The following is an 18,950-nucleotide window of genomic DNA, read 5'->3' as shown; positions in this document are numbered from 1 at the left end:
TCATACTCATGTGACATGGGTCGACTTTAACCACTACCACTATAACCCCTAGGTGCCTAAGTAGGCCCTTCCATATATGTGGGTTATTCAGGGGGATTTGAACTCGAATTAGTTTGATCATAAAACTTCGATTTACATGAGCTTTCCAGTCGAGCTCTCCCCCCCGGCCCTGCTTGCCCAAGGGGAAGATGAAGAAGAATATTAATGTTATTGAATTATTGAATTAATTTTGGAGATACATGATTATGTTTTTCACTATGATTTATTATATAATGTTAATTTTTTATGCTTTATGTGATTTCTATGTTAGATTTTGTATCATGTTAATTTCATTCATTTTCCACTAGATAAATAAATTTGTATGGGAAATTGGCATTGATGTTCTTGGGGATGGGAAGGAGATGAGCTTCCACCTTCATGTGGTCGGTTTTATTCGATAGAGATACTTATTATCAAAATCAAGAGAAGCTCAACTAGAGTTTCAACATTACCTCATAGTGGATCTTAGAAAAAAAAATTTAAAGAGCCTTTGAAGAGGTCATTACTAGGTTATTTTTTATTTATAAAATCCTCCCATATAAAAAAAATGGCTAGTTTGATCTAATTAAATTTCATGAGATACAAGATAGCTGGCAAGAATTAGTGATTTCTCCTTTCACTTGTCACTAGTCTAGAACCATGTGAGCTATGTCTTGCATAGATAATAAAAATAAAATTACTTTTCATAAAATCCAAAGGTTGAATATTAATAACATTTATAATATTTCATATCATCCATGGTAGTGACTACGACCATATAAGTTCCAAATAGGATCTTTTCATCGCACAATTAGATTTTATCTAACTTTGTTAGCTTGTTTTAGGTATCCAATTTTTTTTCCTTTGGGAAAGACATATATGGCTCACTTTTGAGCTCTAAAACCACTCCATGTTAGCAAAGTATATGTCCAAAATTATTAGGCTAAAATTCATGAGATACAAGTGTAATTTGCAAAAAATTCAACATTAGCCCCCTTTCATTGGTTATTAATTGAGATCCAAGCAAGACATAACATATATTATAAAATAAATTATGTTCTTTTAAGAAAATCCAAAGGTTGAACCTTGCTTTAAAACATGTATAATTTTTCATATCATTCATGGTGGCCATTAAGATCATATAAGTTCATAACAAAATCTTGTTGACACACAATTTGATTCAATCCAACTTTGTTTGGCTTGTTTCAAGCACTTAATAATTTGGATTTTGGGGAGGCCATCCATAGCATAATTTTGAGTTCTAAGCCCTCACATGTCAACAAATTATTTTTCTAGAATAATTTGGTCAATTTTCGTGAGATGCAAGCATAATTTGCAAAAATTTCAATGTCAATCCATTTTATTGGTCACTAGTCGAAGTCCATGCAAGTCATGTCCTGCACAAATTATAAAAGAAATTGTGTTTTCCATTTAGAAAATAAAATACTAAACACTACTTTGAAATATGTATAAGATTTCCTATCATTCATGGTAGGCATTAGGACCATATAAGTTCCCAACGGGATCTTGTTGGCACATAATTGAATTCAATCATACCTCATTTGGCTTGTTTTGAACACCTAATATTTTGGTCTTTGGGGAGTCCATCCAAGGTTTAATTTTGAGTTTTGAAATCCTCCCATATTATAAAAGTATATGTCTAGGATAATAAAGTTGATTGTTGTGATATGCAAACATAATTTTTAACATTGACCCCTTTCAATGGTCACTAGTTGTGGTTTATGTGAACTGTATCTTATATAGATTATAAAAAAAAAAAATTGTTAACTTTTTAGAAAATCGAAAGGTTAAACCCTGATTTAAAACTTATATAAATATTTCATATCATTCATGACAACCATTAATAGCATATAATGTCCCAACAAGATCTTTTTAGCACACAATTACATTTAATTTTTCTTTGTTTGGCTTATTTGGGGCTGCCACCCAATGTTTTGGCCTTTGGGGTGGCCATCCATGGCTAAATTCGAATTACATACGCTCCTATATTGTAAAAGTATGTGCCCATGTTGATCCAATTATATTTCATGAGATGTAAGTACAATTTGAAAAAAAATCAATGTTGGCCTTTTTCATTTGTCAATAGTCAAGGTTCATTCAATCCATCTCTTGCATAGATTATAAAATAAATTATGTTCATTTTTTATCAAATCCAAAGGTTCAACCTTGATTTAAAACATGTATAAGTTTTGATATCATTCATGGCCTCCATTAAGATTATATAAGATCCCAACATGATCTCGTAAGCACACAAATAGACTCAAACATGCCTTATATGGCTTGTTTAAGAAATTCAAACACATAACTTCATATCTCATACAAAAGAAATTGGAGCCACCAAGATGAATTGTCAATGCCTTCATACTATTTCTTTATTCATCCTTTTAAAAAACAACTCTTAAAATATACAAGGAACAATAGCTTTCTTCCTCCAGTGGAATAATCAATATGAGAACTTAATCTTCAAATATACACCCTCATCAAATAATGTAGTTGATCTACAAATGTCTCCATGAAAAGGATTTTTCCTTGGAAATGGTACCAAGATGTTACAACAAAATCTAGTGACAAATATGATATAAAGTCCCAAACATAAAAGAGATAGTATTGTGCAATTCAGAAAGGCTACCTATTGTCACCATAGTAACTCCTCATATCACTTCTATATGACTCTTCTCAAACTCAAGGGTGACTTCCCTATAGGTGGGATTTCTAAGGATATAGAGTGGAGACATATGGTGGTTTATTGAAGAGTAATCCTAAGGAAACTAAATTGTTTCAGTATGGATGGATAAAGTAAATGGTATGAGAACAAAAGATGAAGATAGAAAAACCCAAGAGAAAAGTGGCTAGTAAAACCTTGGGAAAAATTAACTCAAGGTAGTATGAATAAAATAGGGCCAATGCATGAGAATGTAAGGCAATAAGGGTTGATATGCATGCCACAAATAAGCCTTAACTTGCTAAAAAATATTGCAAAAAATAAACCTTGAAAATCTATGGGTTCCATTCTAAAATATTGTTATGAAGATGATGCCATATAATGCTAGCAACAACTACGTTTGTTAGGAGTAATATTAACATGTCAATAATCAAAATAAGAGTGATATTCTCAAATTACATTCTCCAAATGAAACACAGATCATTACAAGGCCTTCACAACAAATTACTATGGTTTCCTACAATAATAAACAATACATATATAAATTGCAAATATTAATCCTCACATACAAAAAGATCCATGCCTCAAATATTCCATAAACCTCTAATCATATGATGTGAAAATGTAGCCAAGGGGAAAGCTCTTCAATACCCAAATTCTCAACAAGCTTCAAAATAGAAGGAAATCTCCTCTTTATAGAGGCGATATCTTCTCTGTTATAATAATAAAAAATATTATTTACTAAATAATTCCATGAAAAGTCAAACAAATCATTTAAAAGGGGAGTATTTATATCCCTCCTCAATCCATGGTTTACCATGTATAGATATGTGGATACTAGCCTTTCCAAGTGAACTCACCCTCAACCAAAAATATGAATGAAAATATATTGATGATCTCCAAGAGAGGGTTCACAATTAAAAGTAAGCATCAAAACCAAGTCAACATGTTATAGGTCCACATAGAATGCACCCTCCAAGATGCATGCATGTAAAAATATAATAAAATAACTTCAAAATAAGAGGATATACTCCAAGACCCACCTAAAGAGTTCACTAAGTATGCCCTCCAAGATGTATGAGTGATCAAACAATAAAATATTCCTCCTAGGAAAATGCTCCATAACCATCCAAAAATATAAAGTGTTCCACACATTACACATAACCAATCCATTTGTGAACCTTGATTCAACCAACTCCATGGATGAATGTGCAAAGTACCAGCTACATGGAGTGCTCCAAAAGGAAGAAATCAACGAAAAAACTAATAAGTCGACTATCTCCACATGTGTGCCCTCCAAAATAATGTGTTGATATTAGAAACAAGACCAAGAAAGAGGATGCAAAGTGACACACATGTTGGCCTCTAAATATGCCACATGCTTCTCAATAAATCTACACTATAACCACCTCTAATAAAATAGCACATGTTCCAAGTCATAGAGGTGAGAACGATCTCCAATGAAGGTCAAAAGGTTCCAAGTGTAGCTAAAATATCCATGCAATAATCATAAGAGATAACCTAGGGGAGGTAGGCCTTAGAAAAATGTGTCATGTAACTACATCAACTAACCAAAATCAATAAAATAATCTCCATATAGACTACACCCTAGAGAAGTGTGCCAACCTCTCCAATAAAAAAAAATTCCAAGGAAAAAATTGTAATTTCATTCAGGTGTAAAAACAAAATTACATTTACCATATGCACCAAGTAGATAGTGCATTTTTCAGGATGATTCCCCCATCCTATCAGGAAAAAAGGTTATCTACAACCCATAATGAGAGTACATATGAACACTAGTATTAATACTAGTAGAGAAAATTCTATAATGTCCTCTTGAGACAAAGGAATAACAAAAATCGCATCGTAGAGCTACAACGCTCCAAAAATACTTGTATCCAAAAACTTGTAGTAATAAATTTGATGACTAAAACCCATAAAAAGGCATGTGCCAATCCATGCCTCACATCAGTTGAATCTTGTCCATATAGGGCCTATGGTAAAATTATGATTTTTCCTAGTCCCATAACTCAATTATCTGCAAAAGCCCCCTATCCAGAAGAGAGTCTGCCCTAGAAATCTCATCGGCTTCCTGGTTCCTTGTCCTGTAACTATGCCTGCAAGAGAAATGTGTGAAAGAAAGTATCAGTCTGTGAATATCCTCCACAATGTTAACCAGATTAATATTTATGCAGTGTTGAACATCATTAACCCAATTAACCACCAACAATGAATCACCAAAAATTTGAATCTTGTCACAACACTTTTCAATGGAAAAGGCTATCACATATTTGCATGCTAGTGACTTTGCCTAGTTGTTTGTTTTGATTCCCATGCCAATTTTTACATGAAAGCAATGTTGCTCAGTCAAATTGAGAGTAAACCCCCTCCTGCTTGATTTCCAACCCCCTGGGATGCCCCATCAAAGAAACCTCATGGCATAGAAAATTAGGAACATCCCTAACCACTTGAATGTATTTTTCTTGAGGAAAATGTTTTAGGATGGCTAGCCCTCCAATGCAATCCTCCCTAGGAAGGATGAGATCCCTTGGAAAATTTCCTTATTTATGGCGAGCCATATACCCTAGCCAACTATAAGAGGAAGGGCTTTGATTACTCTATTTTCCCTATCTTGAACCCATCTCGCCCAAGAGGCAGCAAATGTGGGGCCTTCCCACGTACATTATAAACCTAGACTAGAACTATAGTCCTTCCACACATGTTGAGTAAATGGGCATGTCACTAAGAGATGGTCAATCGATTCATTATCCCCTTTGCATAGTGAGCACCACCCTGGGCCAATTTTTGAATCTCTATTGTAAAACCTCCCAGGTTGGAACTTTGTTTGCCATGATGCACCAAACCACTAGCTTCGCCTTCCACAAACATTTTTCCTTCCAGGCCGCCCTCCACCACCACTCTGGTTCGACCATTTGAGCCAAAACATTCAGGAAAATATAACCTAATTTTGGAGTGTATATACCAAGTGGGTAGGATGCCCACACAAGCTCATCCTCACAGTCTTGGAGTCTAATATGACCTCTCCAATAATGTTAAAATAATGCATGCAAATTTTGATGATTGTGCCCAAGAGAAGAGTGCTCCATCCAAAATCATAAGTCTCCTCCAAATAAACCCCTCCTAGTGTGAGAAATTTGTAGGTGAAGTAGAAAACTCAAGTAATTAACCTTCACAATGATGAAAATAACCATTAAATGGTTAAATAGACCTCAGCATGTGTGCACAAGAGTTGATGCTCTAATAAAACTAGAGTCCAACCTCCCAATATTCACCAACTAATTAAATCAACATGAACATGTGTGCCAATAGGGGTTGGTGTGCTCCAACAAGTTATGTACCATGCAAATAAAATATTTCCTCCCTATAAAAACCACCATGATAACAACAAGACATAAATCCCAACCTTGGCTTAAACCTACAGTACATCATCAAAGGACTATAATCTAATAATACCTCACCACGCCTTAAAAAAGGTTTGATCACCATCAAATAATAAGTAGCGGTCTCCTCTAACTCCAAATTATGAAAAAAGTACATCAACAAGAGTACTAACATCATCGAACACATTACACCTAAGTGATCATGTATAACAAATGTACAATATTAAATCATATCACCTAGGGAAATCCACCAAGGCAACATGCATCACCCCATCATAGCAACAACACAGAAGAATGGGACATAATAAATTGGTAACCCATAGAATCATCAAGCATGTCCCTATCACAGATCCAACACAAAAAATCCATGGATAAAAACCCTCATAATGACATAAATAATACAACATCATCGCATATAGTCACTCGGAAATTCAAACAACGTCATGAAACATCTACATCCTAGTGACTATATGTAGTTAGCAAGATGTCCCCCAACCAAAGGAATTCATTAAATGATTAAATTCCATTAAGATAAATTTATCCATGAATATTTACTACCCCAAGTCAATCTAATGCTCAAAATTACTAGCTAAAAATTTCCATTAATGTTATGAAAAGAACAACGTGGAAGCTCATACAATATGAAGTGTAACATGTATCATGCAATGTCATCTTTAGAAGGTTTGTAGGGTAACATCTAGAATTGAATATTCTTGAACCTAAGATAGTCTGAAATGCATCCTCCATGACTGTCGTGTGCAACTTTACTCCATTGAAGTGTACTCTAAGTTGTGGTGGGACACCTATCCATATTGCTCCTGAATCGATTGCAACATGCAACAATAACTGTGTGAAATAATTTTCCACCTTCTTTTATCTCCTCCATCTACTGATACAATAATGGATAAATACTAGAAGAAAGGTCATTCTAAAATTTGTGTTTCTAGGTGTTGCCTCCATGAGTGACCTACTTTCCCAATAAATTCTTCTCCAAGAAAATATCACAAATCTATTTCAAATTTGTCAAACCACTCTCCCAATCGATTTCTTCCTTTTTGAACATGGTGAAGAGCATCCAACAAGTTTATGAAACTAACTTCTTATAGAAGTTACACTTTGATACCACCTTTTCTACAAAAAGGAGGTGAAGAGTAAGCTTTGATACCACCTATCAAAAATCTAAGATTCATTGTTGTGTTCTCCTTGGTTTTGCAAAACTATATTACCTTGACCACAAGGACTTGACCAACATGTGCTTACTATAGCCAAAATACAACTTATCAATTTGGATTTTCCAATAACTATGCCTTGTTAATTTGGTAGCTCAATGACAAATTAAAACCATGGGATGAGATTTCTCTTTTTGAGAGGACCAATTTTGACTATTGAAGCACTCAATTTGGATAAGGGAAAGTTTATTTTTGAATTAAATCCCACATGTGCACATTTGATCAGTTTGACCCTAAAGAAAATTGGACACCCTTAGAAGTATATTAATACAAGTGACCTCAACCTCATCTGTAGATGATCATGAAGCATTCTTCTATTATCTTGTCTGGTTTTGGCTCGCACAGGTCTAAGGCAGTTCACAGAGATTGGCTCACACAGGTCCGAAATTGCAGGGTTTGAAGCTCGCACACATATCTAGGGTTTTTGGGTCATAACCACAGGCTTGTCACAAGAAATTTTTGGCTACAACAGCATGCAAGATAACTCATTCATGTGTCTAAATCCTTCATCCGCACACACATCACATCACCCATGCAGTTGAGACCATGGTTTGGTTTTATCATTTGACTGCAAATTTCGCTCGTTGACTACAAGGTTTGGCAGTTGACCGCAGATAGTGACAATTAATCACATTCTTTTGAAGCAAGGTTTTGATTATTAACATTGTTGGGTTCAACTCATGAATATTGTTTAGTTGATATTGTTGGATAGGATTATAGTTGAAGCTATGGATTATTGTACTTTCTCTTTTACTAAATCATTCAATGACAATATAATAAGAAGAAGAATTTGAAAGGGTTTTCCCCATAGTAGGTTTTTCCCTGATCTTTGACCAATCCTGGTGTCTCTATGTGTGAATGATTTTCTTCTATTGTTTCTTTATGTTTTGTTGCATTGATGATGATGTTGTTCTTTCTATATAATTGCATATGCTGCTGAATAATGTTGTAAATATGAATAATGTTATGATGTTATGGGGTGAATTATATATGTAAATGATAAAATGAAATTATCAAAGTAAAGAACAATATATCCCTAAGAAAAATTAACATGGTATCAGAGTTGGATCGAAGAAAATTCATTGAGATCACCCCTAAGAAGATATCATTGATGGAAGCAAGAGAATATGGAGGAGACCTAAAATAATGCTTGGGTTTGAACGAAACCCTAGGAAATCTGGATATTAGGGCTTGATTGATATTATGAGGTTAGGGTTTAGAAGAAAGCCTAGATTATGTCAAAAATTTAAGATATGCAATCTGGAAACTCTAGCATGATCAGTGTGAAGATGTTCAAGCACTTGTGTCAGGTTTGATGTAGCCCTAGATGGGATAGACTCAATTAGGCCTTGGTCATTGATGAAGTCGATGAATATGTTGAAGGCATCATTGTTATATGGATAATGGATAGTAATGACCCTTAAAGACTGGTTCAAGAGGACATGATCTCCTTTCGTTAAAAGATAAGTACCTTTTCGATTTATGTTACTCCTTAATGTCTTTACTTTTGTTTAGATTTATTGATTTGATCATTGATTATGCTTCCTACATGTATATTTGAGTATTTTGATACTTCTAACCTCTTGATGATATTTGATAAGTGGGTCCTTCTTAAGGATCACCTGAGGTGCAGGAAAATATGGCTAGTGCAGGAAGAGAAGAGCTAGTGCTAGAAAAGGAAAAGAGGCACCTAATGAAAAGTTGACAAAGTGCTCCAACTGCCAATGTCAAGGTGCACAAGTATCCGAATACTACAAGGTATGTATGGTGCACCGTTTCAATGTTATGTTTTAGCTGAAATATTGGATGGCAAGGTAAGCCCTAAGGTATGATGGAAATATCACCTGCGTGAATGACTCATATATGAATATGAAAACAAGTTTTATTCATGGTACATATGATGAGTTGGTGCACTTGGTACTGAAAAAATGTCTTACATTCTATTATGTCATAGTAAGTCACCTTAGAAATATTTATTTTTGATATATTGGTATATTTGATGTTTGGAAAAGCATCTCACATTTCAGACATGATGGATTTCCTAGATGCATTTATCTTGATAGTATTGCTAATGCTTGTGATAAGCATGATAACTATTATGATAGAAGTGTAAATAAGATTGATATTCAAGACCTTTTGTTGACCTAGTTCATCTTATTAAATTGGACTATCTAATAAATCTAGAAGCCTTGAATGGTTGAGTAATATGATATGAAGTGATTATGATCCTTGAAGTATGATGATACATCTGTCAGTTGTCCTAATCATATGACTCTAGCCCTTGATGAAAAAATTGATGTCATGTTCTTATGTGATGATGAAGTAGTTGATGTTAACATGTTATGGTCATGATGGATATATGTTTTAGAACCTAATATAGTTTGATTTCATGATCTAATAGTTCTCCCAATGCATGATAGTATTATGATAGACAAGTTGATGTTTTGAATGATGGTGTCTAAAGTGGATGCTCATTAAGAGGGAGACTCTCCATAAGATCCATACACCTATTATCATTTTCATTAAATATGTGGAAGATTCTTTACAATTGAAGTAATATTTCTGACATAAATATACAAATATCTAATATTGTTGGTTTGCAGTAAGTTCTTTCCTGAGAAGAGAGGATTTCTCTTAGTTTAATCCCCAACCGCATGAAAGAAGGCTTAAGAGTGTGGTTATAAGCCTCACAATTGCACGGAAGAAGGTCTGTGGGTGTGGTTGTGCTTGTAGGTCACAAAATCTGAAACCTCATGTACGAAATCAAAAGTGCACTTGGATTATGACAATCCTACAGACATGGAACAGACAATAGAATGTCCTATGAGCAGGGAAGTTTGAATATTTGACTTACTATAGAGAAAGTGAATGTGTTGACTAAACATTTTTTTGCAAGAAGCCAAAATATGCATATAATTATGTTATTTTGATTTTATCATTGAAGCTAGTATATGATAGTATCTAATAAGAATTGCAAGGGTTTGAAAATATTTGGCTTATTGGCTTGACTTAGTATAAATGAGCATATTGGCTTGGATGATTGATGATGCTTAAGAAAATTGACTTGATTCTTGATAGTTCATAGATATGTTTTGGGTTACAGATTGATTAAACTCATTGTGATAAAAAAAAAAATAGGGTTTTATAACTGATGGTTCGCCTTGATGACAATGCTATGTGGGCACAATGACCCTCAGTGATTAATGTTGGCATTGATTTTGTATTGGCTTCATTGGCTTTGGCACATTGGTTTAAGTATAAAGAGTTGTGGCTTATCCTTGGTATATGCATTTACAGAAATAATTCATGTTATGATTATATGGATGACCTGATGAATTTTGATATTGCTTAATAACAATCTGTTGATGTGACAATAGATGAAGTCATGACTTGGTATTGGATGTGAGCTCTACCTGACATTTGGTCTGAAAAGTTTGTCACTGGAATATTGGAAGAAACTTTTATGATTTTGATTTAGTTTCGATCTCGCTTCTAAGACTTGATAAGATGACTTAGTTGATTTGATTGCACATTATCTATTTGTGTGAGGTTGAGCATATTGGGTTGGTCGAGTGTTATGTTTGCAGAAATCATTATATGAAGCAATCTTCTTGATCCTTGTGTGTCTGCATTGACATTTATCTGGTGAATCCAAGAAGATGTGCCCATCCAAACCAATACTTCAAAAGTGGTCCAAGGTATGGCTTTGATTGTGGCTTTATATGTTGATGACAGGTAATAAGCCTCTAATGATCAAAGTAAGAGGGAGTTGGCCTTTGAAGTTTGAAATGATGAATCATGGCATGATGAATTACTTTATGAAGTTTGAAAAGAAATATGTATATCATGAAGTTATTGAAGAGTTGTTGGAAATTGGAAATGCAAATCCTTAGTCACTCTGATTGAATTATGTACAGATATTTATGGACTTGCCTTGGAAACCGACAATTGATTGAAGCATTGATGTTTTATGTGAACACCCATCCATATATATATGTTTTTCATAGAACAACCTGAGAAAATTCGTGATTGAGCCACTTCATACACATTGAGTGGCCATCAAACACGCTTTGAGATATTTGCATGGGATGATAAATTTTTGGTCTGATATATTCTTCCTATGATATGTGATTGCTTGGATGTATCGATGTTGTTTGGGATCGTTATTGATGAGATGAGCACATTTGGGTGTTGCTTTAGTATGAGATCAGCCATGATGTTTTTCGGTGAGAAGTCTGTAGCTTTAAGCACGACCAAGGTTGGGTACAATGTTGTTAGCATAGTTAGTTGTGAGGCAGGTTAAAGAAGCTCTTTGGAGAGCTATTTCAGCGGGTTCTAGATATGACATGGATACATTGAGATACTATTGAGTGGGATCTGATTAGAATAAAATCCCATATATAGTTGGGACTGATATATCTTCATTTGATGTTGTTGTACGAGACAAGATTAGGCTTGTGGTTGTTGCCTCCATGAGAGGGAGGATGAATGAGGTATCCTTTTCCTTTTGCGATATATATTTTTGTTCTAAATAATATTTAATTTGGTGTCCTGCATAAACAGGAGACTGTTGCTATTGAGATGTGATGATTAAACTATTCAGTTATTTTTTATGCTGATACAAAATATGAGCACGATGATATGTTTTTAATTTACAGAGAGTAGCACTGATTGAGAAAGTTGAGATAGATCTTCCGCCCCTGTCTAAGCTCCTAGGGTGAGGAATTGAGATGGACAGCTTCTTGGGTTGAGGGATCTATGGACAATAGGGTGGTAGATGTTCCTCCCCTATCTATTAACCATAGGGTTGGAGATGTTTCTCCCCTATCTCAGTTTATGCATAGTATACCCCAGTTGGCATCATATCCACAAGCTGGGCTTGTTGGGAATACCACTCCTTGTCTGGACAAGGGGTTGAGAGAGTGCTTGGAGGTGTATAACCCAAGATTATTATGATATAAGTGTTCTACCACATGACTCTTGAGGGTCATTTTTTGGAAGATCAGTGGGAAATAGTATCAGTTGAGATGTGTTCCCCTATGCGATAACTCCTATTGTTCGATTTGGGGTGGATGATGTTTCTCTCCCCCATGAGATTATGGGTTAGGATGTGCTCCCTGATGTTTGTTTTGGGTTGAGACTAAGCTCCCCGGTGTGGTTTCATGTTGAGACATGCCCCCTGATATTGTTTTGGATATGAGCTAGGCTCTTTGGTGTTGATGCAGGTCATAGAATTGGCTCCCTGCTGATGTTTCCTTGGTACTAGCTTTGGGATCCCCGTTGGCAGTGATTCTAGGTGGTAGCAGTGGCTCCCCGATGGATAGAGGGTGGTATCTTAGCCTCCCCTTCGATATCAAATTCTTCTTCTTTCAGATTCTAGAATGTTCATCATATGAGCATAAACAATGAAGAGATGAGCAAAAATAAGCAATGATGACATTTGATGATGAGATACTTGAGATTGGATATGATTTGATGATAGGATTCTTGCAATGATTACATGATGCAGTTGGAATTTCTCCCTAGCTGAGAGGGAGTGTTAATTTGGTATCTCAGTGATAAAATCCAACCACGGGACGAGATTCCTCTTTTCGAGAGGACCAATTTTTATTATTGAGGCGCTCAATTTAGACAATGGGAAGTGTATTTTTTAATTAAATCCCACATATGCACATTTGATTAGGTCATCCCTAAAGAAAATTGGACACCCTTGGAAGCCTATAAATACAAGTGACCTCAACCTCATTTGTACATGATCATGAAGCATTCTTCTATTGTCTTGTTTGGTTTTAGCTTGCATAGGTCTAAGGCAGTTCATGGAGATTGGCTTGCATAGGCCTGAAATTGTAGCATTTGAAACTCACACACATATCTAGGGTTTTTGGGTCACAACCGCAAGCTTGTCATAGGCAATTTTTAGCTGCAATCACATGCAGGATAGCTCATATGTGTGGTTGAAGCCTTTTATTCGCAAACACATCACATTATCCATGCGGTTGAGACCTACGGTTTAGTTTTATCATTTGACCAGGTTTCAGCAGTTGACCACATACAGTGACAGTTAATCGCAGGTATTTGAAGCAGGGATTTGATTATTAACATTATTGGCTTCATCTCATGAATTTTGTTTAGTTGATATTTCTATATAGGATTATGGTTGAATCTATGGATTAGTGTACTCTCTCTTTTATTAAATCATTCAATGGAAATCTAATAAGAAAAATAATTTGAAAGGATTTTCCCCATAGTGGGTTTTTCCCTAGTCTCTGACCAATCCTGGTGTCTCTACGTGTGAATGTTTTTCTTCTATTCTTCCTTTATGTTCTGTTGCATTGATGATAATGTTGTTATTTCTATATAATTTCATATGTTGTTGAATAATGTTAAAAATATTAAAAATATTATGATGCTATGGGGTGAAATCTATATGTAAATGATGAAATACAATTATCAAAGCAAAGAACAATATAGCCCAAAGAAAAATTAACATACCTTAAGCTACAATTTTTTTAAATTTGCAACCAAGTTCAACACAACCAACCTCTCTAAGAATAAACATGCATCCAATCTTAGCCTTACATCATCCCAACTACACTTTTACACTTAGCCAATTTTCATTAATACTTAGCCATTCAAAATAACATAAGAGACAGTACTTTTAAAAATCACAAAGAGACCAAAATATAAATATATGGGTGACACCCAAGGTATATGCCTTAACTTTATTCATATGATGAGTGTCACAGACATACAATAAGGGAGTATGACCAACTGTCTTTGGCTCTTTAATATACTACAATTATCTAAGGCACACTTCCTACAACACTTGTCAATACAACTCCTAAAACATTCATAGGTCTATGTCCTATAGGTATTATATCTTAAGACATTCACTTAGTGAATGCCCAAGTATTATATTGTGCCATCCTAGAATTTCCACAACCACAAACCTACTTGTTAACCCTTGTTTAATGAATCCTTATTTTTCACTGAATTTGCACAAAGGAGGGATCCTATTTATACAATGGATGATTTCCTTGTCATTTCCTTCTTCTAAGGTGTATTGCAATCCACTCCAAATCCAAAGTGGACTCAACATGTAATTCATCCATATGTTTGTCAAGTCTTGCAACCTTTGGGTCTGCACATTTGGCCTAAGCACCCAAGGCATCCCATCTATCTCATGCATCCAATGGTCCAACTACCTATTGAACAATGTCCAAGGATATTATTTCCCTTCCTTGTTTTCCACATCATTCTGAACATCCATTCATTCAACTTGTGGTGAACAAACATCTTCCTACGCACCCCTAATCATGGAATAAGGTGTCTCACCCCAAGTTAAGGCACCATTGTTGCATGCCCATAACCAAGGAATGTCCATCATCCAATTTAGTGTTCAATATATATAAGACATACCAAATGAAGGCCCTTATCTTGTTTCCATACTTATCCAAATTTATTTTCAATTCCATTTAGCACTTAGACATGCCTTGCTAATATGCAATTCTAAGGAATGCTTGCATGCTCATCAAACCTTGAAACCTAGAGACACAAGAAATTGAATCCTACCAATAACCATTATCTCAATGAATGAGTGAATACACTCATTACTTACTCCAAGGAAAGAGACTTACAAAGGATCTCTCTAGTGGAAAGTTACCTATTATGATTGAGCATATTCTAAAGATGCCTAGTTGTGAACATACAATTCCATTATTCTCAAATATACCAAAAAGAATTAGTGACATCCTAAGTGTGGGTGCACCTCACCCATGGAATTGAAAAAATAATCTCACAAAATGATAACGTAAACAAATGCATATTGTATATGATCTCATGCAATCAACATTTCAACAAGCACCCAATCCATGCTTCCTCATGTACTCTTGTCAATACATAGAATGACATTCACGGTCCATACATCTTTAAAACCACATCTTATTATTCAAATCTCCATGTGTAAGCTCCTTGAATCCATATACACACAAATAAAGTACCCCAACGCATGCACAATAGTAAGAGCTAATTCTAAATATCGTCATCACAATCCTAAATGCTATATTATGCATTATATCCAATTAGGTCTCAGTCTCCTTTATTAGTTATTCATAGATCTCACCCATGGAATTCAAAAAATAATCTCACAAAATGATAATGTAAACAAATGCATACTGTATATGATCTCATGCAATCAACATTTCAACAAGCACCTAATCCATGCTTCCTCATGTACTCTTGTCAATACATAGAACGACATTCATGGTCCATACATCTTTAAAACCACATCTTATTATTCAAATCTCCATGTGTGAGCTCCTTGAATCCATATACACACAAATAAAGTACCCCAACGCATGCACAATAGTAAGAGCTAATTCTCAATATCGTCATCACAATCCTAAATGCTATATTATGCATTACATCCAATTAGGTCTCAGTCTCCTTTATTATTTATTCATAGATCTCTTTGATGCTAATTGAAATAAATTTGGTCCATAACTACAACTTGCAACAATTGAATCAAACAATAATATCAATTGCCTCTATCTTTACAACCAACCTCTTTCATTAAACTAAATTCATAGACAAACACTCACCTTTGTGATAATCATGACAAATCTCCAATGGCATCTACTCATAAACCATTGCAACACAAAAAAATGTCGGCATTGCTTTGTTTTGGCATTAATGTCAACAATGAAGTGGCATAGCTTTGTGACTGACTACTTGAAGTGAGAGTTGATGATGCAAGAAACATGTCAATGAATAAACATTTACTTATGTAGTGCTCTGAATTATCTCGCTTATAAGTTTGACAATTGATGATAAGAGACACATGCATGCTACTTGTGAAGGTCGATGATCTGATATGAAGTTTCTATGATTGTTTATGAAATTATAGCAACAGACGGTGATTAGAAAAGCTCAATATGTGTTCGTAACTCAGATTGCTTGTGTTCAATCTGTGTCTGCATTGCTACGATTTATTTTTTTCCCTCATCCTCTCTGTCCCGTGCAATGTAGTCCAAGGCTTGGTATCAACTTGAAGCATCAATGGTAAAACTCATGGTAATTCTAGGGTTTTGTTGTTAGTTTTATTTCCATTAAATTACCCATGGTAATTGGCTCCCCATGTTATCCCCGTGGTTTTCATGGTTAGTCTATTATACCACAGAAAATGCCCATGGTATTTCCATGGCCTCAATGACTATATAAATATAGTGTTTGACATCAAAGGAGGTGAAAAAGTGGAATTATTAATTACTAAGTTCATGACATAAATAATGTTTTTTGATCTATTTTGCTTTCCTTACTTGTTTTGGCCCAGTTTTCTTATACATTTGAATAGCATACTAGACCTCGTGAGATGAGGGGCAATAGTTGGATTGATTCTGAATGATATGGTCTGAAGAAAATAAGTGTATAGTTTGACATGACTAAGCTTGTGTTATGATTTGTGGTGCATTGGAGCTTATGACCTGGTCTGCATACAAGCAAATGATCAACATTCTAATGTAGGGTCCATGTCTATGATTCAATGCATAAAAGTATAATTAAACGAAGTCTACAATGTGTGAAGTGAATGTGTTATGTTCTAATGATTTGGTCTGATTGAAATATGTCTAGTGTGATTTAATGAAATTTATTTTGAAGATGAATTCTTATGGATTGATAGCAAGGAAAATTTTAGGGGCTAATGTTCGTAGGTGGGCTAATTTTCCATGGTTTTTCCAAAAAAATGATTCGCTAATTTCCATTTTTTTGTAAAACGAATTTGCCCAAATTTTATACTATCAAATTATTTTATCCTAAAAATTGCCAATATTTTATAAAGACTATATAAAATCATTAGGACTTTGAATATTTTTACAAAAATATCTCCAAAGATTTTATAGTTTGCATATTAGGGACTAGTACGATTCGCCAAGTTTTCTAAACTTTATGAAAAAAATGCATCCTTAAAATTTCCCCTAACTGATGGATTCTTGTGTGCTATGATCCGATCTACAACTTGAAGTATATATCTAACAAATCAATCGACTTAGTGCGTGAGTGATCCAATAATCCCGCTACGTGGGTAAGTCTGATTTAGTGCATTTACCTCTAATTTGATATGTAGTATGGACGTTATAGGCGAAGTGGGATTAGGTCTTTGATTTTGAGTGAAATATGATATTCAAGTTTGATGTTGATCTAGTTGAGACTATGAATTGTGTAATCTATTACCATGTATTGAGATTGATTTGAACCAACTTTAAAAATTTGTTTGTTAATCCATTTTTCCCGCTAGAAGTGATGATTTGGACCTCTTTGACTTGTTATATAGTGATCAGATCTACTTATTGGTAATACATTTTGTAACAGAAATCCATGCTCAAAATTGTTAGTATTGAGCAAAGATTGGTCAAGGAACAATTTTAGGGTTTGACCTAGTTTATCCAAATTGAATGTGCAATGATTGCAGAATAGAGCTATTTATATTAATGTGTGATAGAGTGTGAATTTGATCTCTATGTATAACAAGGCTAATTCTTGCTCTACAAGAGTTGTATATGTCTTCTGATTTAAAAGATTTGGGGCATTGCTAGTTTCTATTGTTGCTAGGGTTTGAATGTTAATGGCAACGATGAATTATGGAGGTCCACACTAATTTTAGGGGTCGGTGCCTCTAGCTGGTTGGTACTATAAAATAGCTATGAGGGGGTGGGTGCTTCTTGTTTGTGGGTGCCAACAAAACAATGAAGGGAGTGGATGCTTCCTACTGGTAGGTGCTAGCGAAATAGTGAAGGGAGTAGGTGCTTCACGTTGGTGGGTGCCAATGAAACATTGCAAGGGAATAGGTGCTTCCTACTAGCCGATGTCAGTGAACAAATGTAAAGAAAGATTTAAAAAGAGAAGAATAATGGTGGTTTTCTCCCTTTATGGGTTTCCACGTAAAATCTATGTGTTTATGTGTATGATGTTTATGAATTCTTTATGTGTTTATTAATGATGCATATATAATTGAATGGTGAATGAAATTAAAAATATAAATTTGTAATAATTGTTGAAATACTAATTCACCCCCCTCTCAGTATTTCCAACAATTGGTATCAGAGCAGGTCCTTTAGAAATTAGTTTAACAGCTAGAAGGAGATTCAAGGAATTATGGCAAGGAAGCACAAGAAATATAAATCTTAGAAGAAGAAGACAATTCATAGGAAGTAATTTAATGTATCAGATGTAGTGGTAGTATCAACAACTTTCACAAAAGGACAATCGGATGCAGAGAAATGCATGTATCATCAAGGTGTGCTTATGCTTAATGATGCAAATTATCAAGTATTAAAAGAAAGGATGAAATCTAGATTAATATCTCTTGGATTTTATGTTTGGAATTTATGTGTAATGGATATACTAAAAATCCCCCATTAATGCAAGAATTGCAGAAGGATGTTCAAGCTATGAATGAAATTTTCTATAGTTTACCTAATTCAAAATTTGAGAAGATTAGACATAATGAAACTGCAAAGGATGTATGGGACACGCTGAAAAATCCAAAGGATGTATGGGACAGGTTGTAAGCCCCTTAGAAAGGAGATAATAGTGAAAGCATTGTATATGAAGAAGAAGTTC

Source organism: Pinus tabuliformis, chromosome 3_2 (genome assembly GCF_031772625.1).
Source record: "Pinus tabuliformis cultivar Carrire ecotype Pingquan chromosome 3_2, CPIR1, whole genome shotgun sequence".
Classification (NCBI taxonomy): Eukaryota; Viridiplantae; Streptophyta; class Pinopsida; order Pinales; family Pinaceae; genus Pinus; species Pinus tabuliformis.
Note: the sequence above shows the minus strand (reverse complement) of the source record.